This window comes from Aotus nancymaae, unplaced genomic scaffold, assembly GCF_030222135.1.
Source record: "Aotus nancymaae isolate 86718 unplaced genomic scaffold, 86718_ANA_hifiasm-v0.15.2.pri h1tg000059l, whole genome shotgun sequence".
Lineage (NCBI taxonomy): Eukaryota > Metazoa > Chordata > Mammalia > Primates > Aotidae > Aotus > Aotus nancymaae.
The window spans coordinates 53,163,375-53,190,636 of record NW_026988473.1 but is presented as its reverse complement, the minus strand read 5'-3'; the positions used below and the strand labels follow the sequence as shown (position 1 = coordinate 53,190,636).

General features: G+C 40.2%; 1 pseudogene; it reads right to left on the bottom strand.

Moving 5' to 3' along the window:
• Positions 1-18,831: 18,831 nt before the first annotated feature.
• On the bottom strand, positions 18,832-26,430 carry LOC105720109 (interferon-induced very large GTPase 1-like; annotated as a pseudogene).
• Positions 26,431-27,262: the final 832 nt, after the last annotated feature.

Here is a 27,262-nt window from a genome sequence, read left to right as displayed (position 1 = left end):
CCTTGATGTCTACAGTATCACCTTTTTTTATAGATTTCCATACATTTGGCCAACTCCATGTTTTCTAAAAGGTCTGGAGAACATACAATGGGTGCCTCTCCTCTTTTCCTTGTTTTGGTAATTTTGGTGAATTACCAGAATATTGAGGTTCCAGCCAAAAGGAAGTTAAAGCAACAATTTAAACCTTAATGTTTTACTGACTCTGTGTTGTTCAAGGCTTAGTCTGGCTCTTTGCAGATACTTTTGTGTTTGATTGGCCTTCTTTGAAACTTTGCATTAATTTAAAAAAACTCATAAAAGAAAAATCCCACAAAACTAAAGTTGTTTGTCTTAAATCTACTGTTTAAAAGCAAGGATATCTTGTACAATAGGAGTTGGAGTCATGAAATGTGCCTGAAGTGAGCCTAAAAGCTAATTAAACTCTTACAAATTTATGTCAAAAGTAATATATGGGAGGCTGATTTGAGTAATAATAAAACTCCGGTTTCCTGCACAGCCAGTTCTGCGTGAATTACTCTTTCTCTGTTGCAATTCCCCTGTCTTGATAAATCAGCTCTCTCTAGGTAGTGGACAAGGTGAACCCATTGGGTGGTTACAAATTTGGGGGCTTGTCTAGGATTGCCTGTGTGGCTACCTGCCCATGGTTTGGTAGTCCCCCTCTGGTGATGGATACTGATGTTAGCCCAAGCAGCTGCCTAGTTCTTTTGGACTGGGGGCTGACTCTGGTACTATCTCTATAGACAGGGCACTGCTGACCCAATGTGCATGGATTTAATTACAATAGAGAAATAGTCCTGGGAAGATGTCCTATAACTGTAACCCAGTCATGGAGTGTCTGTAGCTGTAGCCTCATTACAGGGTGTCTGGCTTGGTGAGAATCCTAGGCACTCATCTGATCTTGTAGTCCCCACCCAGGAACTGACTCAGTTCAAGAAGACAGCTTTGACTCCCTGTGATTTCATATATGACCTGACCAATTAGCACTCCCAGCTCACTAACTTTTCCCCCACCCACCAAGTTGTCCAGACTCTGATCCCCGAATGCTCAGGGAGACTGATTAATAATAAAACTGCTTTCCTGCCAAAAAAAAAAAAAAAAAGTAATATATGTGGCAGAGTTTGTGTAACTAGTGTTCTCCAAATTAATTTCCATGTAGAACACACTATTTTTAGTGAATAAATGTAAAAAGTGATAATTTGAAGATTGCATACATATTTTTATAATGTAACAGTAACTGCAGCAATTGCCTAGAACTTAGATTAAAAATTTTTTTTTTTTTTTGGTGAGGGTTATTGTATCACTAAAATTGCCTAGAATTGTTGTACAAGGTGATGATAAAAATCAGATAGACTTTTAGTTAGTTTTATTACTATTTAAACACTTTTTGCAGACAATTCACCCCTTATTTCTGTACCCCGGCCAGGCTGCTCTTACCTCTCAACCCTGGTACCCACTGGTTCTCAGTATGCACCTGAGATCCCAGGGAAGGTGCTTGGAATAGATCTGAATGTTCTGCCTGAGACAGGACTTGGAGTGACTCTGATGAGAGTCCAGGTGGAGCCCCTGAAGAGGGTTGGTAGTGACCACAGTCAGTCTGGTAGGATTGAGGAAAGTGTCCCAATCAGTGTTTTGGGAAGCAGCTGATGAAAAAAGATCCCAGCTTCTAAGAGAATTTTTGTCCATAACCTCTACTGGAAAAAGGAGTTGGATCTGCTGACGCCACTGCAGAGAACCTCTAAATGCCTGCATCCTGTTCTGCAGGAGCCTCTGTGAAGCAGTGTTTGGGGAGCCAGTTTAGGGGAGTGCAGGAAGTGTTTGGTCAGGGATTTAGTGATGATGGCGGGAAGCTATTATTGAGTAAACCCCAAACCAACTTCTGATTCTATCTCTAGAATCCTGAATGTCTAGAAATATCCTAGGAACTGGCTCTTTCTTGACATATATTAATTAATTCCTATCTCAGAGCAGGGTATTAACCCTTCTCTGAATCCAGTGTTTTGGGAGGCACTGGACAAAGACACAGCCTATCTCTAATATCTGATGGAATGATGATCATATTAGGTGATCAGTAGAATGAGTTTTTCAGAGTCAACAGAATACTGAGGATAACAACAAATCAAAACACATCCCAAGTGGAAACAAGAAGCCTTGTAAGCAATTGAATTTAGAAAAATTAACTCTGGATTTACATGTAACTAAAGTTGAGGTGGTCCAGGGTGATAGAGGGCCAGAATTTGGATAGAATCAGCACAATCCTCTACAGTGACTTCATTCTGGAAATGGTGACTAGCTGTTTCCGATTTGGCTTATTCTCTTCATGTGGTGTTCTTTCCCCTCCCTGCTATATTTCCTTGTATTATTAGTGAGATGAACTGCCTGCTGCTGAAATTATTAGGTCCTTCAAGGTCAGAGAAGGACTCTGACTCATGTATCCCATTTCCTCTCCCCTCCCTTTTATACCCAAGCTAGCTCTGTGCTTTTCTAAGTTTGTAAAAATGTTTACAAGTTCATAAAAAAGAAAAAAAAAACTTAAAAGAGAAAAATTGATTTCTTTATGTTTCTTGATGGCTTCACCATTACTTAGAACAATTATTCATTCTCTCCTTTCTCTTTCATTTGCTAGTTGAGAATTTTAAATTTATTTTAATTTTTTGAGACAGGGTCTTACTCTGTTGCCCAGGCTGGAGTACACAGGTGAGATCTCTGCTTACTGCAACCTCTGCCTCCTGGGCTAAAGGGATCCTTTCATCTCAGCCTCCCGAGTAGTTGGGACTACAGGTATGTGCCACCACACCTAGCTAATTTTTGTATTTTTTGTAGAGACAGGGTATCACTATATTGCCAAAGCTGGTCTCAAACTCCTGGGCTCAAGCAATCCTCCCACCTCAGCCTCTCAAAGTGCTAAATTTACAGATATGAGCCACTACACCTTGGCCTGTTATTGATAATTTATTGTGTGGCTAGGCCCATTTCTTGTCAGCTAGCTTTCATTACACCTCAACACCAAACATCTCTCTGATTGTGCCTCTCTGACCTTTCCCGTTCTCTGTGACCTTTCACTACTGGGTCCAGATCTTTTAAAAGGTCTCTCCAGTTTAGTTCTTCCTGTGAGTCTGAACTCAAACATGTTGCTGACTGTATTATTTGCAAAGCATCTGATTTGTTTTTGCTTTGGGTCCTTTCTCTCATCCTCACTGATATATTTCTGCACCACTGGAAATTGGTTCTTTTATTTATTCCCTACTTATCTATTTTGGAAACCTTTGAATCAGATAAAAGTTGGGCAATAGTCACATCAGAGGAGACAATAGCTATAAACTGGATTCATTTGGAAGGAGACTTACTGATCATCCAGTCTAAGGGTTCTTAGCCTTTTTTGTGCCTTTTGGCCAAGAATGAGCAATCTTAATCTTCTGAGAATAATGCTTTTAAATGCATGAAAGAAAATACAAAGGATTACAAAGGAAACCAATTATGTTGTTTTCAAAATACTTTTTAAAAATCTACAAATTGGTGACATTGTAATATGTGCTATTTAGAATTAGAATCATATCGACTGATACTATTGTGGTTTGCCACCTACATACAAATAGAAGAAAATGCTACATTGAAGTAAAGGTCAATGAAAATAAAGACACATTTTTTTTCCCATTCAAGTTTATGAACATCCTGAGTTTTATTCATTGACCCCTTGGGTATCAGACCTCCAGACTAAGAACACCGCAGTTATTTTGCAGGTGAGGAAACTGAGAAAAGCCCTTGTGAAAAAAGTTAAGAGAAGTTTTATTCTTGGAAAGAGAAGAACTACGTTTGAATTCCAGTATAGCTCAGTAAATATCAAGTCACTACCTTCCACCCCACTCCAGGTTTCTTTCTTTTTATTTTTTTTGAAATGGAGTTTTGCTCTGTTGCTCAGGCCGGAGTTCAGTGGCATGATCTCAGCTTACTGCAACCTCTGCCTTCCGGGTTCAAGCGATTCTCCTGCCTCAGCCTCCTAAGTAGCTGGGACTACAGGTACCTGCCAGCATGCCTGGCTAAGGTTTTTGTATTTTTAGTAGAAACAGGGTTTCACCATGTTGGTCAGGCTGGTCTTGAACTCCTAACCTCAAATGATTCTCTGCCTCAGCCTCCCAAAGTGCTGGGATTACAGGCATGAGCCACCGTGCCTGGCCTAGGTTTCTTTCATTCATTCAATATGTGTTGAAACTTACTATGCACCAACAATTGAATTAGCTGTTTGGAATTCATTGGATAACTGTTCTTATAAGGTGTATAATCTATGAGGAGTTAAACATTAAACAGATATGTAGAAGTGGATTTACATGCTTAGGAAGGAACAATATAGGTTTTTCTGGAATATATAATGGAGGAAATTTAAGGTGTATGTAGTTTAGTAGGTCACAGAAGGCTTTTCTGAGGAAGTGATGGCTAAGCTGGGACCTAAAGCTAAATAGGAGTAGGCTACATGAAAAAGTAGGGGAAGAGTGTTCTGAATGAAAGAAATGGCATGTTTGAAGGCCCAGAAGAAAAAGTACATGGGACAGCAAAAGAAACTATCATTAGAGTGAACTGGCGACCAACAAAATGGGAAAAAATTTTTGCAATTTACTCATCTGACAAAGGGCTAATAACCAGAATCTACAAAAAACTTAAATAAATTTACAAGAAAAAAACAATCCCATCAAAAAGTGGGTGAGGGATATGAACAGACACTTTTCAAAAGAAGACATTTATGCAGCCAACAAACAGATGAAAAAAAGCTCACCATCACTGGCCATTAGAGAAATGCAAATCAAAACCACATTGAGATACTATCTCACTCCAGTTAGAATGGCGATCATTAAAAAATAGGGAGACAACAGATGATGGAGAGGATGTGGAGAAATAGGAACACTTTTACACTGTTGGTGGGAATGTAAATTAGTTCAACCATTGTGGAAGACAGTGGTGATTCCTCAAGGATCTAGAACCAGAAATAACCATTTGAATCAGCAGTCCCATTATTGGATATATACCCAAAGGATATATAACATTCTATTATAAAGACACATGCACATATATGTTTATTGTGGCACTGTTTACAATAGCAAAGACTTGGAACCAACCCAAATGTCCATCAAAGATAGACTGGATAAAGAAAATGTGGTACATATACACCATGGAATTCTATGCAGCAATAAAAAAGGACGAGTTCATGTTCTTTGCAGGGACATGGATGAAGCTGGAAACCATGATTCTCAGCAAACTGGTACAAGAACAGAAAATCAAACACTGTGTGTTCTCACTTATAAATGGGTGTTGAACAATGAGAACACATGGACACAGGGAGGGGAACATCACACACTGGGGCCTGTTGGGGGGTGGGGGGCTAGGGGAGGGATAGCAGGGGGGTGGTGGAGGTATTGGGGAGGGATAACATTAGGAGAAATACCTAATGTAGACGATGGGGGGATGGATGCAGCAAACCACCAAGGCATGTGTATAACTATGTAACAAACCTGCACGTTATGCACATGTACCCCAAAACTTAAAATGTAGTTAAAAAAAAAAAAGAAAGAAAAAGTTCATGGGAACCTTTCTGGATTGAAGAAAAGTTCACTGTGGCTGGAGGAGTGACTGGAAAGGGATGAGCACTGAGGCTGGATTGAGACATGAATCCCATTGTGTATAAATTATACTGTAAATCAGTTTAATAATTTCAAACTCTGTCTTTATCATTTTAATAATTTTGAACTCTGTTTTAAAAGGTAGTGGGAAGCCACTGTAGCATTTAAGGTAGAGAAATGACATGATCAGATTTCCATTTTAAATATAGTCACAGGCCTCACATGGCTTTATTGAGCTAAATTCACATACCATAAAGTTCTTTCATCAGCTTTTGATAAAGTTTGGGTCCTATAAATACATATTTGTTTTTACCCTGGCTAATGACTTTTACTTCTTACTCTTCAACCAATTCTCTTGTCATTTATTCATTCCTACCATCCATTTAAGATATTTAGATTAGCTTTATTTGAATATTTTGTTAATCCTATTGTAAAAACCCTTCTGTAACAATAATTAATACACGTTTTAAACACCTGCACTTCTAAGTGGCCCAGTACATTTACTGTTTGCTCTCGATCTCTACTAAACCCAGTCATATTTTAGCATTGGGTATTTTGTTTGTTTAAGGATAAGCAAATGAATTTTTAAAAAAGGCCGGGCATGGTGTGGGTCACGCCTGTAATCCCAGCACTTTGGGGGGCTGAGGTGGGCGGATCACCTGAGGTTGGGAGTTCAAGACCAGCCTGACCAACATGGAGAAATTCCATCTCTACTAAAAATACAAAATTAGCTGGGCGTGGTGGTGCATGCCTGTACTCCCAACTACTCAGGAGGCTGAGGCAGGAGAATCACTTGAACCTGGGAGGCAGAAGTTGTGTGAGCCGAGATTGTGCCATTACACTCCAGCCTGGGCAACAAGAGAGAAACTCCATCTCAAACAAAACAAAACAAAACAAAACAAAAAAACAGACTTCCTCTGTTCATGTCTTTAGAATATGTATTTTAGTAAAAAAAAGTACTCTTTTTGTTTAAGAATTATTTATCACAGATTTGTAAAATACTTTGTTTAGCTTAGTTCTATACTATAAAACTGAAATGGTAACCTGTATGAAATCGGTTTAAATTTACATTTCAAATTTATGCACATATTTTGTGGCCCAAGTCATGTATTTAACTCTTATAACTGACAAAGGGCTTGTTGACAGAATATGTAAAGAAGTCCTATAAAATCAACGCAAGATAAAAATGGGTGAAAAACTTGAGCAGGGATTTTATAAAAGTGAATATTCAAATAGTCAATAAAGGACAAAAATGTAAAAGTTCGTTATTAAGGAAGTGCATATTAAAACTATGTTGAAATAGTACTCTGTACTCAGAATGGCTAAAGTTAAAAAGACTATCTGATAAAATTAAGTCTTGTTGAGTATGAGAAGCAACTGGAATTCTCATACATTTCTAATAAAGGCATAAATTGCGACATACTCTTTGAAAGCTGGTTAGTACTCTTTACAGAAGTTGAAAATGTATATGCTATGACCCAGAAATCCTAGTCCTAGTATATACACACATACCTAATGGAAATGTGTATATATGTGCACCAGAAGATATGCAGCAATGCTTATAGCAAAACTAGTTAAAACATTCCCAAGGTGGAAGTTTAATACTGACAAATAAAGGGCCCGGAAGATATCCACCTCCTACTCCCCTGAACCTGTGAATGTTACTTCATGTGGCAAAAAGAACTTTGCAGATGTGATTAAATTAACAATCTTGAGATGGAAGAGTATCCTGGATTGTCCAGGTGGACCCAATGTAATCACAAGCATCCTCATAAGAAGGAGGCAGTCGGGTCAAGGCACTGAAAAACTTGACTTCTCGTTGCTGGCTTTGAAGATGGAAGAAGGTCATGAGTCAAGGAAGGTAGAAGCAGAAAAGGGAAAAAAAAAAAAAAAGAATTTTCCCTGAGTGTCTTTAGAAGGTATGAAGCTCTGCCAATACCTTGTTTTTAGTTCCATAAGTCCTAATTTTAGACTTTGACCTCCAGAACTGTAAGATAAATCTGTTGTTTTATTGTTTTTAGCCACCAAGGTTGTGATAATTTGTAATTATAGTAGGAAGAGGAAACTAACACAGTGGGTTACACATTGTGCCTTTCAGAATACATCACACATAATAGGTACTTCATTGAGTGTGTATTGAATGAATGGCCAAGCTTGCAACATGTCTGATTCTTAATTTTGATAAAGAAATTTTACAAATAGATAAAGGTGTTTTTGTCTGTGAGTATTCAAGATCGGTGTGGTGTGGTGTGACCAGGTATTTTTCTTGTCTCTCTCCTGCTAATCTTCCATACCTCAGCTTTTCCAGACCAAGGTCCTGGAGGTGAAGTGAACAGAGCATGGGCTTTGAACTCATCAGGCAACAAAATTGAAGATGAGGATGTAGATAAAAATGTCATTATTAGGGCTTCTCCTTAGTCTATTGGAGGCATTCATTTGTCTGGAGGGAGTTAGAATTTTGTCCAAAAATATGAGACAGATAATATTAGTCATTTGCCATCCAAATGGATTATGCCATGCATCAACTTTAGGATTCATTCACAGAAATGTAGCACATCATGGTTAGGTAGAAAAAGACTTAATTTTACAAAGATACCTTGAGTTTTTGTGTGGTTTGGATACTGGATTGAAACCCAGTGGACTGTCCTAGGCCTACAATAGCAAAATGAGTTGATTCAACAATAAGGTAATGTGGACTGCTGGACCAACTTGCACACTGGAGGATGTGGCAATCAACTCAGGGTTCTGCAGACAGCAAAATTTTTCTTAACAGCCTTAGCAACTCAGGAACATTGTCCCTATAGAAAGTATAGACCCATGTGAACTAGCCAATTCAGCCATGGTATCCCACAGAATGTTGAATAATTAGGTGCCCCAGAGACCAGCAGATGGAGCTGCCACAACGTAAAAACCAACCTGAGGCTATATTTCCTTCTCTGTGGCAGGGGATTGCATAACTATAGTCTCTCCATCATACACTGGGGAGAGAAGCAAGGGAAGTAGAGGCTTTCAGAGTGATCAAGCATTATTTTATCCAATAGAAATAATAATTTCTGAAGGTATATTTATATTGTCAGGTTAGACTAAATTAAAATTAGATTGAACTAATTGTTTTTTTTTCTCCTGCTAACCTGTAGATAGGGATTTGAGAGGGACATCAGATTATAGACTAAAATAAAGAGAGTAAAATGTTTCTGTACATAATCTGGGGTGTAGTGTAAGCCTTAGGATCATCCCCAATTGCCCTACTGCAAGGTCATTGAGAATTTTCCTTGGATAAGGTTGCCAGAAAAGGAAAGAGATCACAGAAAGAGCAAGAGATCACAGAAGTGCATATCAATTTACCTTTTCTGCTTCCTTTCTCCTCTCTTTCTTATACATGTTTCCTGATCTGCCTTTGAGTCTGGGAAGTTGGAGGGAATTTGAACTTGAATCCATAACCCTCTGTCTCCTACATGATCCACCCTTCCCTTTGTTTTGGAGAATGCTCTTCAAGCTCTTCTTCCAATAAATGGCTCCATTCAGTAAATGTTTACTAAAGGCTTGATAAGTGGGAGGCCTGTAATAAATACAGGCTGTATAAAGAACAGAAAGCTGGCCCTAGCCTGCACACAGGGGAGCAGGGGAAATATGCATTTTTTCTTTATTTGAAAATTATTTGTATAGATGGAGTCTTGCTATATTGCCCAGGCTGGTCTTAAAATCCTGACCTCAAGTGATCCTCCTGTCCCAGCCTTCCAAAGCGCTGGAATTACAGGTGAGAGCCACCATGCCCAGAGGAAATATGCATTTAAACAAATAATTTTTCTAAGTACTATGGTTGAAGAAAAAGGAGCTGAGATTAACTTTTTTTTTTTTTTTGAGATGGGGTTTCACCATGTTGGCCAGAGTGGTCTCGAACTCCTGATCTCAAGTGAGCCACCTGCCTTAGCCTCCCAAAGCTCTGCGATTGCAAGATGAGCCACTGTGCCTGGCTGAGACTAACTTTTATGTTGCCTGTATCTAGGCCCATGTCTGTGAAGGTGTCCCTGATATCTAATCAGTTATTTCTCAATTTTGCCAAATATTCCACCTTGCATTTCCATATCATTAATTATATTTATTCTATCTTCTATTCACACTTTTTGTTTTTGAAATGGAGTCTCCCTCTTGTTGCCCAGTCTTGAGTGGCATGATCTTGGCTCACTGCAGCCTCCACTTCCCAGTTCAAGTGATTCTCCTGCCTCAGCCTCCTGAGTAGCTGGGATTACAGGCACCTGCCACCACACCTGGCTAATTTTTGTATTTTTAGTAGAGACAGCATGAGCCACTGCACTAGGCCTGCTCACATTTCTTTCCACCAGTTTTTGTACATCTTTGGAAGAATTTCTATGTCCAAATTACTTAGTAAAGCTGTGGGTCCTGTCCTGGCAAAATTGTAGATACACAGGAAATGTGGAGTGGAAAACTGTCACACTCAAGCTGTGCAAAGATGTATGTTCAGCCTGGGCTTGGTGGCTCATGCCTGTAATCCCAGCATTTTGGGAGTACAAGGCGGGCGGATCACCTGAGGTCAGGAGTTCGAGACCAGCCTGGTCAACATGGCAAAACCCTGTCTCTACTAAAAATACAAAAATTAGCTGGGCATAGTGGCATGCACCTGTAATCTCAGCTACTTGGGAGGCTGAGTCAGGAGAATCACTTGAACCCAGGAGGCAGAGGTTTCAGTGAGCCAAGATTGCGCCACTACACTCCAGCCTGGGAGACAGAATGAGACTCTGTCTCAAAAAAAAAAAAAAAAAAAAAAAAAAGCATGCTTAAAGCTCTATGTTAACTGCAGTGCCATTTATGAGTGAAATTTAGGAGTATGTATATTGTACATTATCATGGATGCAAAATTCTATGTTTTTTCCTATGTGTCCATATGCCTAGAAGGATGATCATAAAAATGTTCACAGAAGTTGATCTGAATGATAGGATTTTGGGCATTTTTGATTTTTTTTATGTTTTTCCACATTTTTGAATTTTTCAATAAATGTAATTTTATACAAAATAACAAAGCGTTTCAAAAATTTCATCAAAATTGCATTCATTTTCTTTCTCCTATTTAATTCTTAAAACACTTCATTTCACTGTGGTTCTCCACTGGGGCAATGCCAATGTTTCAGGGACTTTTGACAATGTCTAGGGACATTTATGTTGCCATAACTGTGATAGTGGCACTAGCATTTAATGGATAGAGGCCAGAGGTGCTGCTAGACATCCTATAATGCATAGGCGAGTTTCTCACAATAAATTATTACTCTAAATGCTAACTGTGCTCTAGTTGGGAAATCTCAGAATTCATTACCCTGATCGGCTCTTTATCACCATCTGGTGGTGAGAGAAGTGCCTGCAACTTCAATGTAATTTTAGCCAGAAGCCAAACTAGGGCCTCAGAAAAAAGTTAGGAGGCCATAAGAAGCGTAGCTATAGTTAGAAAGGGAGGCAGAAACAGAGCAAGTTAATTCATGGCTGAGAGGGTCTGTGATGCTCTTACTAAGACCAGTAGTTGCTCTTGACGCTGCCATTCTGTATCTATGACCCCTACATTATGATTTCCGTTTTCTAGCTGCACTGGGACTCCAGAGACTCAGAAGAACTAAGTTAGATGCTGAGGCAGAAGAGGCCTTGGGAAAACTTTATGGATTTAATGTGGCTGATGTAAGGGTGTAATCTCTACTTGCATCCATATGTACCTCCCCAGTACATAGGATGATAAAGCTTTAGCTCTGCCAGGAACAAGTCTAGATCACAGCATGTGGGACCAAGACAAGGCTCCTTGTTTTGGCTTGATGTAACTGTTATTTCCATTTCTCTTCTCCTAAGGGACACATTTGCAAGGCCTAGGCTTCATTCCTTGACTCCACCCCTTCTATCCCTAATTTGAAAGCCATGTAGAAGAAATATCTGTTCTTACTTACTTATCAGTTTTACTTCTTTTATTTTCATCCTCCAGTTTTCTGTTTTCTAATGATCACTTACTAATGAATTGCTCATCTGACAGCTATGTCTCATGCTCCTCTCTGCTTCTCTCAACAGGGCTGTGGGCCACTTTCCTGCCTGCTGGTCACTTCTGAAAGGTCTGCATTCTCTCACTCCTTGAAAGGATGCTTTCTTCCTACACATGTTGGGAAGAGGAGATTGTTATACAGCCCTCATTTTCCTTTTGCACTACTTCTTTACTATTCATCACCCCATTGTTCAAATCTATCTGAACATAGCAATATCTACTAATGCCTTGAAGCATGTTGCAGCTTGATTTCCCCAAGAGCAGATGGCGAAACTGTGGAGGGCAAGATGTTTATTAGAGATCAACACCTGTGAAGAAAAGGGGCAAAAGTAGGATTTGGCAGAGAAAGAAATTGAGCCATGATGCAGGTCTTACAAACCTTCCCTGAACCGCCTGTGTCAGGCTAAAATGGCTGGGTCTTTCTTACTGTTCTGTCTCAGCCTGTGGATACAGGCTACACCAGGAAGGGCATGGCCTCAGGTGAAGGGCCTCTCTGCAATTGAAGTAGATTGGGAAGATCTGACAGCTGAAGCCTGGCTGCTTACTTCACTCCCCTCAGCTGGGCAGCAAGTCTTCTCTTGAAGGAGGATCTGGGTGGCACAGTTCCATGTCTTCACAGAGGAGTGAATGGGATTTACAATGTACTGCAAGATAAACATGATTGTTCCTATGGCTCAAAAGAAAATCACCAAAGATACATAAACTATCAGACAGTTTGTTCCTGGTTTACATCTTTTCCAATTTGGATTAAATGCAAATTCCTTGAATTTCATTAGAAATAACAATGACATTGGAAAACTGTGCCTCTGGAACCCACAATAACACTCTAATTCTGTCCTGGCCTACTCACATATCTTCCCTCCATTCTTCACCCCTTTTTTGAGGTTTATGTTTTAATTATATTTTATTTTAAAAATCCTATTAAGAGAAAATAAAATATAGATACAGGAAACAATAAGGCAAGCGCATTTATAACTACTGCTTCAGTTAAAGAACTTGGACAGGCCTGGCGTGGTGGCTCACACCTGTAATCCTAGCACTTTGGTGAGGCTGAGGCAGGCGAATCACCTGAGGTCAGGAGTTCGAGACCAGCCTGGCCAATATGGCAAAACCCCATCTCTACTAAAAAATATAAAAATTAGCTGGGAGTGATGGAAGTTGCCTGTAATCCCAGCTACTCAGGAGGCTGAAACAGGAGAATTGCTTGAGCCAGAGAGGTTGCAGTGAGCCAAGATCGCGACACTGCACTCCAACCTAGGTGACAGAGCAGAACTTGGACCCTCTTCTTCAGGACCTTACAATTAAGATGGAGTGTGGCCATAACTACGTTTCAGTATAATAGCAATAATAATGTTAATAAACGCTATCATTACTTCTATTAACATGACTTTTGCTGCAGTTATTGCTGCTTCTGCTGCTGTTGGCAGTGCTGCTACCTAACATTATTGGCACATGTACCATGTTTCAGGCATATATATTATTTCAAGTTATTCTTAACACTTTGCGGAGGTTGCACTATTTTATATGTGAAGGAAATGAAGCAGAGACAGATTAACTAACTCATCCGAGTTCACACATGTGGTAAATAGTGGAGGCCCTTTGCACAACTAACAGCCTAGCTTCTGAGTTTGTGCTTTTAATGACCACTGCAGGCTGGCATTCTCTAACTCTCAACACTTGGCTTATACCTCCTTCTTCGTCTTGAATTACCTTCTCCTTCTTGCTGCCTCTCTCTCTCTTTGTACCTTTTGACCAACATTTCTGCTTTCCCCCACCTGCTATCCCAGCTTCTGGTAACAAACATTCTACTTTCTTTCTTTTTTATTTTTCTTTTTTTATGTTTTTGAGATAAAGTCTCCATGTGACACCCAGGCTGGAGTGCAGTGGTGCGATCTCTGCTCACTGCAACCTCTGCCTCCCAGGTTCAGGTGATTCCCCTGCCTCTCTTCCCGAGTAGCTAGGATTACAGGCACCTGCCACAACACTCCGCTAATTTTTGTATTTTTAGTAGAGACGAGGTTTCACCATGGTGCCCAGGCTGGTCTACAGCTCCTGACCTCTTGTGATCCATCAGACTCAGCCTCCCAAAGTTCTGGGATTACAGGCGTGAGGCACTGTGCCCGGGCACAAACATTCTCCTTTCTACCTCTATGATTTCAAATTTAGATGCCACATGTAAGTGAGTAACTCACAACTTATTCATGTGATTTAATGTTGTTCTAGAATCCATCACCCTGCTAGCCCCTTTTCTATAGGCCTTGTGACTCCTTTCTCACTGTACTTGGCTCTCTGCCTTAACTGACTGGAACATCCCTATATCTACTGAAGTGATCCCCAATTCCCATGTCTATGGAGACATGGTCCCACTTGCAACAACTCTGACCCATTCCACTGACCGTGAGAACTCTATTCCTGCCAACCTCATAACTCTGGCCAGCTCTAATCCTGTGAGCTGCACCTAGACCCAGTGTCTCTCTCCGACCCTTTTATTTATTGGTTTCACAAAACAATTTGTTAATAGATGACGTTTTCATTTTGAATTCCTTGTACCATGGTGATTAGTAGGTCAGTAAATAAATTTGATAATCATACAATCTTAGAACTAGAAAGACTGGTCTAATTTTTTTACAGAGTGAGGATTTTGAATGCAGGTGTCTCCCTTCTTGATGATCTCATGCCTCCTGACTCCTGAGGTCTCCTGCCCCAGTGCTGCCCAACCCACTGACACTGTAATCCTCTCCAATCGTAACCCCACCTTGGTGGCAGCGCTACTGTCTCCACTCTATCACAGAAATCTCCATCTCTACGTAGTCATGTTTGCTTTATCTCAATTTACCTCTTCCCCATTTTTTTTTGTGATCTCTTGAGAACAGCCTCTGAATCTCATTTAATTAACCATGCAGCTTAAAATCCTGAGGAATTTATCAAAGACTTTTGAAATTTTATACACACTAATTTTAGTTTGAAAGTCAAAGTTAACATACATGTGATACCTTGTTAAAAATGTTTAATTCACACAATATTTGTACATATTTATGCAGTACAGAGTGAGATTTTTAAAAGCTTTTATTCAGGTTCAGGGTTACACATGCAGATTTATTATATAGGTAAACTCATGTCATGAGAGTTTCTTGTACAGATTATTTCATCACCCAGGTACTAAGCCTGGGTGATGACAACTGCAGGCTGGCATTCTCTAACTCTCAACATTTGGCTTATACTTGCTTCTTCATCTTTCTGATCCTCTTCTTCCTCCTACCCTCCACCCTCAAGTAGGCCCCAGTGTCTGTTGCCCTCTTCGTGTCCGTGAGTTCTCATCATTTAGCTCCCACTTATAAATGAAAATGTGCAGTGTTTATTTTTCTGTTCCTGCATTAGTTTGCTAAGGACAATGGTCTCCAGCTCCAACCATGCGCCTGCAAAACACATAATCTTGTTCTTTTTTATGGCTGCATAGTATTCCCTGGTATATATGCAGAGTGAAATTTTGGTACATGTATATAATGTGTAATGATTATCAGGGTAATTAGCATATCTTTCACCTTAAACATTTATCATTTCTTTATGTTAAGAACATTAAAATCTTTTCTTCTCACTATTTGAAAATATACAATGAATTATTGTTAACTATAGTCACCCTCCAGAACTATAGGACTATAGAACTTATTCCTCCTATCTAGCTGTAATTTTGTATTTTTTTTTTTTTTTTGAGATGGAGGTGGTGCAATCTTGGTGCACTACAACCTCTGCCTCCTGGGTTCAAGCAATTCTCCTGCCTCAGTCTCCCAAGTAGCTGGGATTATAGGCATGCGCCAGTATGCCTGGCTAATTTTTAAAATATTTTTAGTAGAGAGTGGGTTTCACCATGTTGACCAGGCTGGTCTCAAACTACTGACCACATGATCCACCTGCCTCATGCTGGGATTACAGGCATGAGCTACTGTGGCCAACAATTTTGTGTTATTTAACCAACCTCTCCCTATCCCCTTTCTAGCCTTTCCCTTCCCAGCCTCTAATAACCACTCTGTTTAATTCTATAAGAGCAACTCTTAGTCCTGACCTATGAGTGACAACATGTGTTATTTATCTTCTTTTTTTTTTTTTTGAGACCGAGTCTGGCTCCATTGCCCAGATTGGAGTGCATGGTGTGATCTCGGCTCACTACAACCTCTTCCTCCTGGGTTCAGGCAATTCTCCTGCCTCAGCCTCCCGAGTAGCTGGAATTACAGGCGCCCACCACCACGCCTGGCTAATTTTTTTGTATTTTTAATAGAGATGGGATTTCACCATGTTGGCCAGACTGGCCTCAAACTCCTGACCTCAGGCAATCCTCCTGCCTTGGTCTCCCAAAGTGCCAGGATTACAGGTGTGAGCTGCTGCACCTGGACAAACATGTTATTTCTTTCTTTCTATGCTTGGCTTATTTCACTTTAGTTAAAGACTTTTACAAATTCATCAAACAAACAGCAAAAGCATTCTGAAAATGTTAATTGAACACTGAGCAGTTTTTAAGGATACAGTGATGTGAAAGACAGGCACCATGCAGGGCAGGGGTTCTGCTTCCACCATGTTTCACTTTTATTGTTTTAGGAGATCCTTCCAACTCTCACTAACCTTATTTTCTAGAGAACAAAAGAAAAACTATACTCTTCAAAAAGCTAGAGGCATCACACTACCTGACTTCGAACTACACTACAAGGCTACAGTAATCAAAACAGCATAATACTGGCACCAAAACAGAGATATAGAGCAATGGAACACAACAGAGGCCTCTGAAGTAATGCTACACATCTACAACCATTTGATCTTTGACAAACCTGACAAAAACAATGGGGAAAGGATTCCCTATTTAATAAATGGTGTTGGGAAAACTGGCTAGCCATATGCAGAAACTGGATCCCTTCCTTTTACCTTATACAAAAACTAACTCCAGATGGATTAGATATTTAAACGTAAAACCTAACACCATAAAAACCCTAGAAGAAAACCTAGGCAATACCATTCAGGACATAGGCATGGGCAAGGACTTAATGATTAAAACACCAAAAGCAATGGCAACAAAAGCAAAAATAGACAAATGAGATCTAATTAAACTAAAGAACTGTACAGCAAAAGAAACTATAATTAGAAAGAACGTGTTTCAAAATAAAAAAAAAGAACACGTTTCCTTTGTAATTTTTCTATCCTCAATTTTTTTTTGGAGGGATTAGTCATTCGACGTGACATTGAGAATATGCTTGAAGCCCTTTGAGAGGACAAAGGAGATACAGTCAGCATTCCTATCTCCAAGCTCTGAAGATCCAAGTCACTTGGCTACTACTTCCTGGACTATCTGTTTTCATTGTTTATGGAAGATAGAGTACACCTGTAAATGGAAGCCAATGGGTGCATTTATGTCCAACATGAAGAAATTTTCTTCTTTGCACCAGGATTCCTTTAGATCATCAGCTTTGAGAACCTAGCATAAGGTGTAGGTTTGCAGAAGGGTGATTTCCTTCCCCTATGAGGCCCTGGTTGGATTCAGAGTGTTCTTCATTTTTATTCTAATTATGAACTTATGGCTCAAATGGTGTGAAGAGTTGCAAATATGCCCAATGTGGAGGAAAGCATTTCATTACACTTTTACATATAAAAATAAATTTCTTATTGAAATATTAGAATCCAATTAAGTGTAGTAGGATATTTGTAAACACCATATGCTTTGTTTTTTTTTTTAACATGTAGTCTCGCTCTATCGCCCAGGCTGGAGTGCAGTGGCACATTCTCGGCTCATTGCAAACTATGCCTCCCGGGTTCAAGCCATTCTCCTGCTTTAGCCTCCCAAGTAGCTGGGATTATAGGTGCCTGCCACCATGCCTGGCTAATTTTTGTATTTTTAGTAGAGACAGTGTTTCACCATATTGGCCAGGCTGGTCCCAAATTCCTGACATCAGGTGATCTGTCCGCCCCAGCATCCCAAACTGCTGGGATTACAGGCGTGAGCTACTGTGTCTGGCCTTAAACCTGTATACTTTTTGATATTTTCCTTTAAGTAATCAGTTTAAAATAATCAAGGAATCATTTTAAAATAGCTAATCTAATTGAACCTTGTCCACAGACTTCATTAAAGTGGTACATTTTATCTGGTCATCATAAATTTTGTTCCAAAAACCAATTCTTAGACTTGTACATCAAGTTGTACACCAACACCAAACTTTGAATAACAAAGCTTTGTGACTATTTTTTTGTCTTAGCTTGCACAGGGAATTGCCAATATACCAAGGAAGAACAACAGGGTGAAGGTTAAGTGAGAAAAACAACTATTTGATTTCTACTTCCCATATTTGCTTGATAATGTTTCCTGATTTGATGATGTCTCTATCTTGGTCAAGTCTCTGATTTATTCTCTCCAAGAACAGAATATGCATAAATATTGCTATGCTTGGGAATCATGAATGTTCCATGATTGTTTTTATGTTTAAAGATTAATGAGTTTTCTTAAAACTTTAGAGGGGGAAAACAATCCACTAAAAAATTGAAAAGCCTGGCAGTGTCTCATGCCTGTAATGCCAGCACTTTGGAAGACTGAGGTGTGTGGATCACTTGAGGTCAGGAGTTCTAGACCAGCGTGGCCAACATAGTGAAACCCCATCTCTGCTAAAAATACAAAAAAAAATTAGACAGGAGTGGTGGCGCGTGCCTGTAGTCCCAGCTACTCGGGGGGCTGAGGCAGGAGAATCGCTTGAACCCAGGAGGTGGAGGTTGCAGTGAGCCAGTTTATAGCTTATAGTCAAGACATGTATATTGGCTGAAACACTGATACAGTTATTCTGTAGAAATTTGTTGCAGCCTCAAATGATTTTGATTTTCCTCTGTTAAAATGACTTTCTCTGAGACTTAAATATTTTAAAATAAAAAAGCAATATTTAGAATAATAGTTTAAACTATGAAACAGGTTTCTAAAATAATGTTATTTGATTTCATTATATATTAACAGATTTTAATCAGTTGTTTTTAAACTAGAGGAATCGAAGCAGAGAGAAATGAAATCCTTTTACTGGAAATGTTCATCTCTTAATGTGTTGATTGATGTTTACACATTTCATTTTAAAAATGGAAATGATGAAGGTTCTAATTGTAAGTAGTTGTTTTGGATTTTTCAGGTATAGTGCCTCTTTTCTTCAGATACCGGGGGTCTTTTGTGGTCACTGAGCATTATTGTTTTTTCAAGTCTTCAAGCATGTCCTGCTTTGTGATTTTGGCCCATGCATTAGGGATTTTACCTTTACCTGCAAATTTTTTCTGATATTTGTCTTCTGGCTTTGATCTGAAGTGAGAGACAAACCACTGCCAGTACAGCTGGATGGAGGTATCTGAGGTGATGCTCCACGTGGCATAATCCCCTCCTGCTTGTCGATAATTTTTAAATGGGAAATTCCTGCCATCCCGAAAAACCAACCAACAATCACTTGCTACCAAACTAGTACAGCAATCAATGACAAAATGGTCTGTTTCATACCATTCCTCGCCATTGACAGCCTGAGGACGGTGGAAGGGAACACTATGGTCTTCTTCATGTGTAGGAATTGTGTTTGTACAAATTGCTCCACAGCTGGGACATTGTTTCCAGCAGCCACGGAGATGTTCAGAGAGCATTTTCTTAATTCTAGAAACCATTGCTTCCATGGGCATACTTGAATAATTCTGTTCTATTTTCTTCATTGTAAGATCAAGAGCTGCACTCATGGCCTCTTTAAGAAATTCAGTATGTTTTATCTCCTGATGTTCGATGCTTTTCAAGTCTTTTCGTGGGAAGATCAAGTTGCACCCCAGGCGATCACAGAATAAATCCAGCCACCCAGAAGCAGTGCTGCTTTTATCTTTAGCTACTGATGTGGATTCATGAATGGTAGAGAGGATGATATTCTTGGTATAAATTAAGCTATTTTCAAAAAAAGTCTTCATTTTTACATCTCCATTGTCTGAACAATATCTTTTAATATGATTTTTTATGTAACTCCTAAAAAATGATTCTGAATTATGAAGGTATTCCCAGTAATTATCAAAGTTTTCTTCTTCTGCCAGAGAGATGAGAATGTGTTTCTCCAGGTTAGTCCTGTTTCCATTGAATGCAGGGCAGGTAGCTTGCATGTCCCCTGCAATTTTAATGGTCATTTCCCCTCATACGGTAGTAGAGACCGCAGGAGTGAGCTTATACCACAGAACATCAACAAGTGTTTTGATGGAGATTGCTCCTTGACAGGAGATCTTAAAACTTGTGAAGAAATCATCTTTCTTACTTTCTAGATAACTTACAGGATCATTTGCTCTCTTGAATGCCCTCTGCATTTCCTTAAGACATGTGTATTGGTTGAAATATACATGTCTTATGTAAGGTAAGCATAGTAGACATGAGCATTTCCTTAAAATTCTCTGTTGCTCTTTGAAATAAACATACACACAAGTCAATGATATATGTATTTGTAAATGTGTATCTTTTGTGAGTAGATGCAGATTTCACTTCCTCTTGTATTGTCTTTAGAATCTCATGGAAATAACTTGGATTATAACCACACTGTTAATAATTTTATTAAATCTTGAAACAATGTGGTCAGTAGTCATATTAATGAACTCTTTCTCAAAGACTGTTAATGTCGTTGGGATATGGCTGTATTTCTTACTCACTTCGATATGTTTTTCATAATTGATTTGAAACTCCTCTGCAGCATTTCTCATCAGTATGCCCACAACATTCGTCTTGTTTTTGAAATACTCCCAAAGGATGTTTTCAGAATCTAAATCTATGTCAGGCTCTGTGACTTGTGGGAGAGTTGTGGATACATCACAGACCCATTTTTTCCAAAGCTGATTGAATTTCTCATGTACCTCTTCCTCACTCAATTCTTTACCCTTTACAGTTAAAGCCAACTGTCGGCTCCTTTCCAATAATTCGTTTTCATAATCTGTCTTTATCTTATCCAGCCTATTTTGACCTTTTCTGTTAAAACTAATGAGTTCATTGGCTTGTCTTTTGCTATCTAAAATAAGTTTTTCTTTAAGTTCTATTAGTTTATTTTCAAAATTTGCTTTCCATTGAATCAGTATTTCACTATATGGGTCTTCATTAAAATATTTTTCAAGTTCCTCCTTGACAGCTTCATATTTTTCCGTAACCAGAACCTCAAGTGTGGTTTCTTCAAGTGTCTGGATTTTCCCATTCTGAATCTGGTCGATCAGTTGGTTCTGCAAGCCCAGCACATGACTCCTCAGCTCCCAGGTCCATTGATTATACCTGGTTTCCAGTTTGCTCATGGCTATGACTTCTTGGGTGTTTCTGAAACTGAAATTAAAGTTCTCATTCATCAGGCCTCTCCACAAATCTTGAACTTGGGATTTTACACCAGATATCTTCATGCTGTTTCCCCTGGATTCCTGTGTGGCAGTCATAAGAATTCTACTTTTTAGTTGCTGGACATTGTGGCTGTAGCGAGGATTGGGAGGGGCCGTTGGGGGGTTGTCATCCCAGAAGTAAGCAAAGTAGTAGACGTGAATATTGACATCAAACCTAATGACATCACTGAAGCAGGTTACGTCTGAGCTCTGTTCTTATTCAGCAGCTATTGCTGCCATTTCATCTAGTTTTTGCTCTAGCCATCTTTATCCATCCATAGTTTGATCTGTAGCTGCAACTTCCCCCACATTCTGATGGACAAAGAGGTAACTTGGAAAGATTTTTACTTGTTTCATTCTCAGAAAGTCTTGGACAACTATTTGAAGGATATCTTGCATCTCTGATGGATTCTCCCCAAAAATATTGATCAGGATCAAGTTTGCAAGTCCAGTGACAAAGGTTGCCAACTCATTGTCCCTATTCTGGGATTTGTTGCTGAGTTCTGGTGCCTGAAGTCCTTCTGTGCCCACAACCAGCACAAAGTCAAAGCCAAGTTCCTCCATGAATGTCTCCTCTACCTTCAGGAGCTGCATGTAGGCCCCTTGGGTATATCTGCCTGCACTAACAGTGAATTGAAGCCCAAAGGGCATTCAGCAAGGTGGATTTCCCTGAGCTCTGCAGGCCAAGGACAGAGAGAACAAATAGCTATTTGTCTCCAAGTTTCTCAGAGACCTTGTCAAAAATAGCTACCATCCATGTTAGAGGCACAAATGCCGCATCCCCATCCATCAGCTCAATGGGAACACCAGATATCATCAAGTCTGCAGCAATTTGGGGAAAGAGAGAAAAAAAGGATATCTTTTATGGAGGAAGCTTCTTTCAGAGCTTCATAAATCTGACCAGCTTCTCTGAGAAGTTGCTCAATTCCCATAGTACAGTCACTAATCTCTGTGGAAATAGCTTCTGTCTCATTTTACAGGCATATCAGGGAGTCACTATTAGGTGCCTTTTGCTTTACGACCACCAACATCTTTGTTTGTGCAGTTCTTCCAAGTGCCCTGCAGGCAGTTTGTCCAAAAATATACTCAGCCACTGCAAGAAGTATAGTTTGGCATGAGTTTCTGAATGCTCTTGAAGAAACTCAAGGACTGATTGCATTAAATCATTGAGAGGAAAGGCTCTGGCCAGCTGTTCATGCCGTATTATTTGTTTATCTGTCTCAGTCTCATTCTTGTGTTGCTCAATGCTCTGATTTCCCTTTTCTCTAAGATGATAAAGTTCTTTGTCCTTCTTACACCAGTGATGCCACAGTTATCCCTGAAGGGGTAGTAATTTTTCTTTAATCTGAGATAACTTCATTTTCCCCAGTAAGGCCATTAGTGCCTGTGCCTTTTCTTTGGCTTCCTTGCAATCTCTCTGGTCTTCATCAATAAGAAATCCTTGCTGGCAAGCAATCTGGGAACAGTCTTCTAAGCTGAGAGCAGTGTCTGAGACCTCTAGCAAATGTCCGATTGTAGTTGTGAGTTCCTCTGTTAATTCTGCCTCATTTCTATTCTTTTTTTTTTTTTTTTTTTTTTTTTTGAGACGGAGTTTCGCTCGTTACCCAGGCTGGAGTGCAATGGCGCGATCTCGGCTCACCGCAACCTCCGCCTCCTGGGTTCAGGCAATTCTCCTGCCTCAGCCTCCTGAGTAGCTGGGATTACAGGCACGCGCCACCATGCCCAGCTAATTTTTTTGTGTTAGTAGAGACGGGGTTTCACCATGTTGACCAGGATGGTCTCGATCTCTTGACCTCGTGATCCACCCGCCTCGGCCTCCCAAAGTGCTGGGATTACAGGCTTGAGCCACCGCGCCCGGCCTCATTTCTATTCTTGATACCTATTCTCATTCTTTGGCCAGAATTATTGGTCATGGTTGCTTCTTTGTCATCAAGCAAGCAGATCAAAGGCCTTGATGACTGCCACAAGTTACGGACAATTTTTCAGTTTTCTTCATTGTCATCAGAGGCTGACATAAGGACCACAATGACAGTAGAGACCTCCTTCAGGAAGGTGAGCTGCTGCTCATGTTCCTTTGCATCTCCACGAAGATTGATGAAGGTCACACAGTTGTCAAATCTGTCCTCATCTGCTCCTCCTGGAAACAACCAATAGATTTCCACCACACCCTCCATCAAGAGGCAGTCTTTCCTGCTTCCTCTGTAGTATTGGTGAAAAAACACATCATGTTTATGTTTACTGAGAAGACAGTTTATAATCTGAGAGAGGCCATTTCCAACTCTTATGAAGGACACAGTGGAGGTAGAGACACAACACATCTGCTGATTCTTATACTAGTTCTTCCCTTTTGGTGATTTCCTTGCTTCCTGCCAACTTCTTGTAATTTGACAGAAAGACCAGAGAGAGAATTCAATTTGAGAAGTACAGGGATTAGGCACCAAAAGGAGGAGGGCAAACTGACAAGTGGAAAGTTTGGCCAAAATATATTGTCTGACAAAATCATCTGCACACTGAAAAATTGCCATCTGAATATCCATCGGGTGAATGTGGGGCCTAGGCTTAGTGGATAAAGATTTAGTGGAACTATCACTGTGTTCAAAAAAGTTTTCATGTGGATCAAAAGCCTCATCTTCCTGATCTGAGGCATTTGGATATACTTGGTGTTCTGTGTTTCTATCATCTTTGAGGACAAGGTATCTCAGCCCATAATCCATCATTAGTAGTTTCTGCAGGAAATAGAAGGGAAGCCCCCATTCAGAGCCGGGCTGGGTGTTGTACACAGAAGTCTTATAGATCAGATGGAAATTGGCTTTGTTCAGTTTTTTAAGGTAGTAATGTTCTAGGCCTAGACACCGGAGTAAGTCTAGGAAGGCTCCATTTTTGATCGTCTCCCATTTGTTATTTTCATTGTCATGTGGTTCATGGGGCTGTTTCTTTCCATAGAAGAGACTGTTTACTCACCTCTTCCATTTGCAAAGAAGAGATGGTGACTTCTTCTTCATAATCCCCATTAATAAGTAATCTTGTCTTTCTCTATGTTTTCCCAATCATGATCTGCTCCAGGTTTGGTGAGGATATGTGCAACTTCTTTAGACAATGATTGTCCCGTGTGATGTCTCATTAATGACATGCATTGTGTTTTCTCTTCTGAAGAAATAGCTGTGTCTCCAACTGTGACTGTCAGACCTGTGAGAACCAGGAATGCCTGAGCCCTATAGCTGCAAATATTCTTAAGCTCCTGTTATTTATTTTGGGCAGTTTGCATTACATCCAGTAGGAAGTTTAATTCATCACACCCCAAGAGACTCTGAAAAGTATTGTTTACCACACGATATCCTGCAGCAGCTGCAATGGAAATTAGCAAGAGTTGTGTGTCTGTCTGCTTTGTTTTTTGGAGATAATTCAAGAAGCAGCTGAGAGCCAAGCTCACCTCATCAGTGGACTTTCTCTGAGCTTCTTCCACTGTCTCTGAGGACTCAGATTTGATCTTCACTTCCATGAGGTTATTCTGGGTTTCTTTTAAGAGCTCAATTAATTGAGTAAATTGGGAGATATCGACCTGTTCTTGCTCTGAATCTGATTGCAAGGTCCACTGCATGATGGAGTGAGCCTAAGGAAAGTTTGTCACTCTGTAGACGTGGGGATCCAGAAAGCTGCGTAAATGTGATTTAATACATTTAGTCTTATGAATGGAAGACTTTTTGCCAAAGTTGTTGTTTACTAGAAAATTCTGCAGATTCCAGTCTGAGACATATATTAATCTAAGTGTCATAACTTTTTAGTTTTTGACTCAACATTTTCATGAAATTTATCAGTTTTTTAAGTTGCTCTTCAGGGTCAGATACCTCCCAATATTTTACATCCTTTAGAAAAACCCTGGCCTCCTTCCCAGCACTCAGTAGCTCCTCCTTATCTTGGATATGGGTAGTGATGCTAGTCACAGCAGTGTAGCTGTCTTTCAGGAAGTTAGCCACCTGAAGAGGATCCTTAAAAGTGCTTCTGTGGCTGGAGAGGATAATGTCCCAAATTGGTACCAATTGAAGCCCGCGGTCAATAACACACCAGGTTTGACTGCTGGCAATGAGGCCAGCTTTCCACTGGACAAGGCCATCTGCTTCTGGTGGGCCACCTGTTTGGGCCACAGATAATTGGACCTTGGTTTGGAGGTTTTGGAAAATTTTGGTCTGAATGGCTGTTTTTGAATTAGAGTCTGAAACATTCACACCTGCAGCAACTTTCACTCCGAAGCCGCTGTAGCTGTCCCTTATGAAAATGTCCAGGGCCTCTGCTGACTGCTGCCTCACTTCTGCCAACTGCTCCCTGAAATAACCCTCTGAAATGGCCTTCCACCAGTAGATTCCTCCCAGGTGCAGAGGGTCTTGGTTAACATGAGAGCCAAACCTGTGGAAGAAGTTTTCAGTCCTGTGCCTCAGCAAGGAGACTCTGTCTGGGTTTGCTGTCTGACCCAGAAGGTCTTCAGTGCATTTCAGTACCTGGAGAGCAGGCTTGAATAACTGGAGCTGATCAGTGGGAAAGTGGCAGGAGGCAGGGGGATGTAGCTGAACTTGGTTGAGCAGAAATAAAAATGCTCAGAACTTGATTGTTGGGTTTTCTTGGATTATGAATGTTTGCTGTGATCCAAACCAGCTTCTAGACTAAATCCCCAACTTCTGTCCTTGGCTGAAGTAGTTAAACTAAAGCCCAGCTTTTCTACCATCTGGGTAAACATGAATTCAGCTTGAGGAGATGTGAATTCCTTTTTTTCCATTTGTGTTCCTTGCTGAGGACCCAAGAATAAGAGCTCTTTGGGGACACTGAGCAACTCCTCTCTCTTCTCTGTTAGTCCCCTTTGGTGGTTGGCTTTGTAAATTCCCTGGAGGGCCAGCCTTCCAGATGCCCATCTCACCATGTCTCTATCTGGGAGGTTCTGCCTGTGGCACAGTGTCCACTCTATGAGGTTGAGTTGTCTCTGCAAGGTTTCCATGACTTCCCTTAGAGGCTCTTCAGGAGATGGCTAATATTCTTCAGGGATGTCGATCACTTGCCTCAGCTCTGCTTCTCTTGTCCTCACTGCCTCTTCTTGTCTCTGCTTCCCTTCTGACAGCAAGACCCTCAGATCCTGCAGTGCTTGTTCTGGCTCCTTCTGCTTTCTCTTTGCCATCTCCACCTGAGACTCCTGTAACTCTGAAAGACTGTTTGAGTGTGACAGGTTAAGCAGCTTCTCCAGGGCTCTTTTCTCCCATGGATGTTGTGTCTGGGATTTCAGCTTCTGGAGGTTGTTTTCTTCTAGGTGTTGTAACACCTGGGCACAGTCACACCCAGGTGTTCCTGCAGCTTGGGTAACCAGTACTCAACAGCCAGGCCCACTTCTTGCCTTTTGCCTCTGAGCAGAGGCTCATCAGGGATGTGCTGTCCTGTGGCCATGGCTGCATAAAAAACAGACACTCAGCCTGACTGTTTTGATCTTAGGAAGTGTCAGCCACAATGCCAACAGTGTAAGTGTACTAGTATGCAAGTCTACAAGGCTTTCTTATTCCTCATTTAATTGTTTTAACAAAAATTTTTAACACCCTTTTTTTGTGTGCAAACCATCATATGGGTATTCTCAACATGGATTGCCTTTATGGTTTGTAGGGTAGGTTGCAACTTACTAGACTGATTTTGACACTTCATTTTACATAGAGTCAATTGCATATGAAATATTAAAATGAGAGATGGAGTTTGAAAATATGCTTGAGTTTGGTAGCTTTTTTTTTTCTTTTAAGGAGTGATGGCATCAATAGATTATCTTTTCTTTACTAGTTTCTGAAATCTGTGTTGCCTGCTTTTCTTCCTGCCTCTGTGTCACTTCTTCCTAGGGAATTTTATAATATTTATTTGTTTTCTTGCCCTTTTAAATGTGCTGCTAACTTGGTTTATGCTTGTCACCCCTTCTTACTTTTAATTTTCCCTAGTTATTATCATCTTTTGGTTAACATTAATACCTGTCTCTCTGTTGATGCCACCTTCGTTTGTGTCTGTAGACCCAGATGCTCCTCTGTATTTAATGTTTCATTAATGTTGTGTTTTCCCCTCACTACCTCCAGTACAGATCCTTGACCAGCAGATGGGATGAGATTTTACATGTTTCAATTTCATACTTTATTCAATTTCCCTTCCTCCTGTAATTCTTGTCCTACTGAATGGCACCACTATACTTTCAGACCAATGGGTGTCTTATTCATCCTTCTTCTTCTTAACATGAATTTAGTAGATA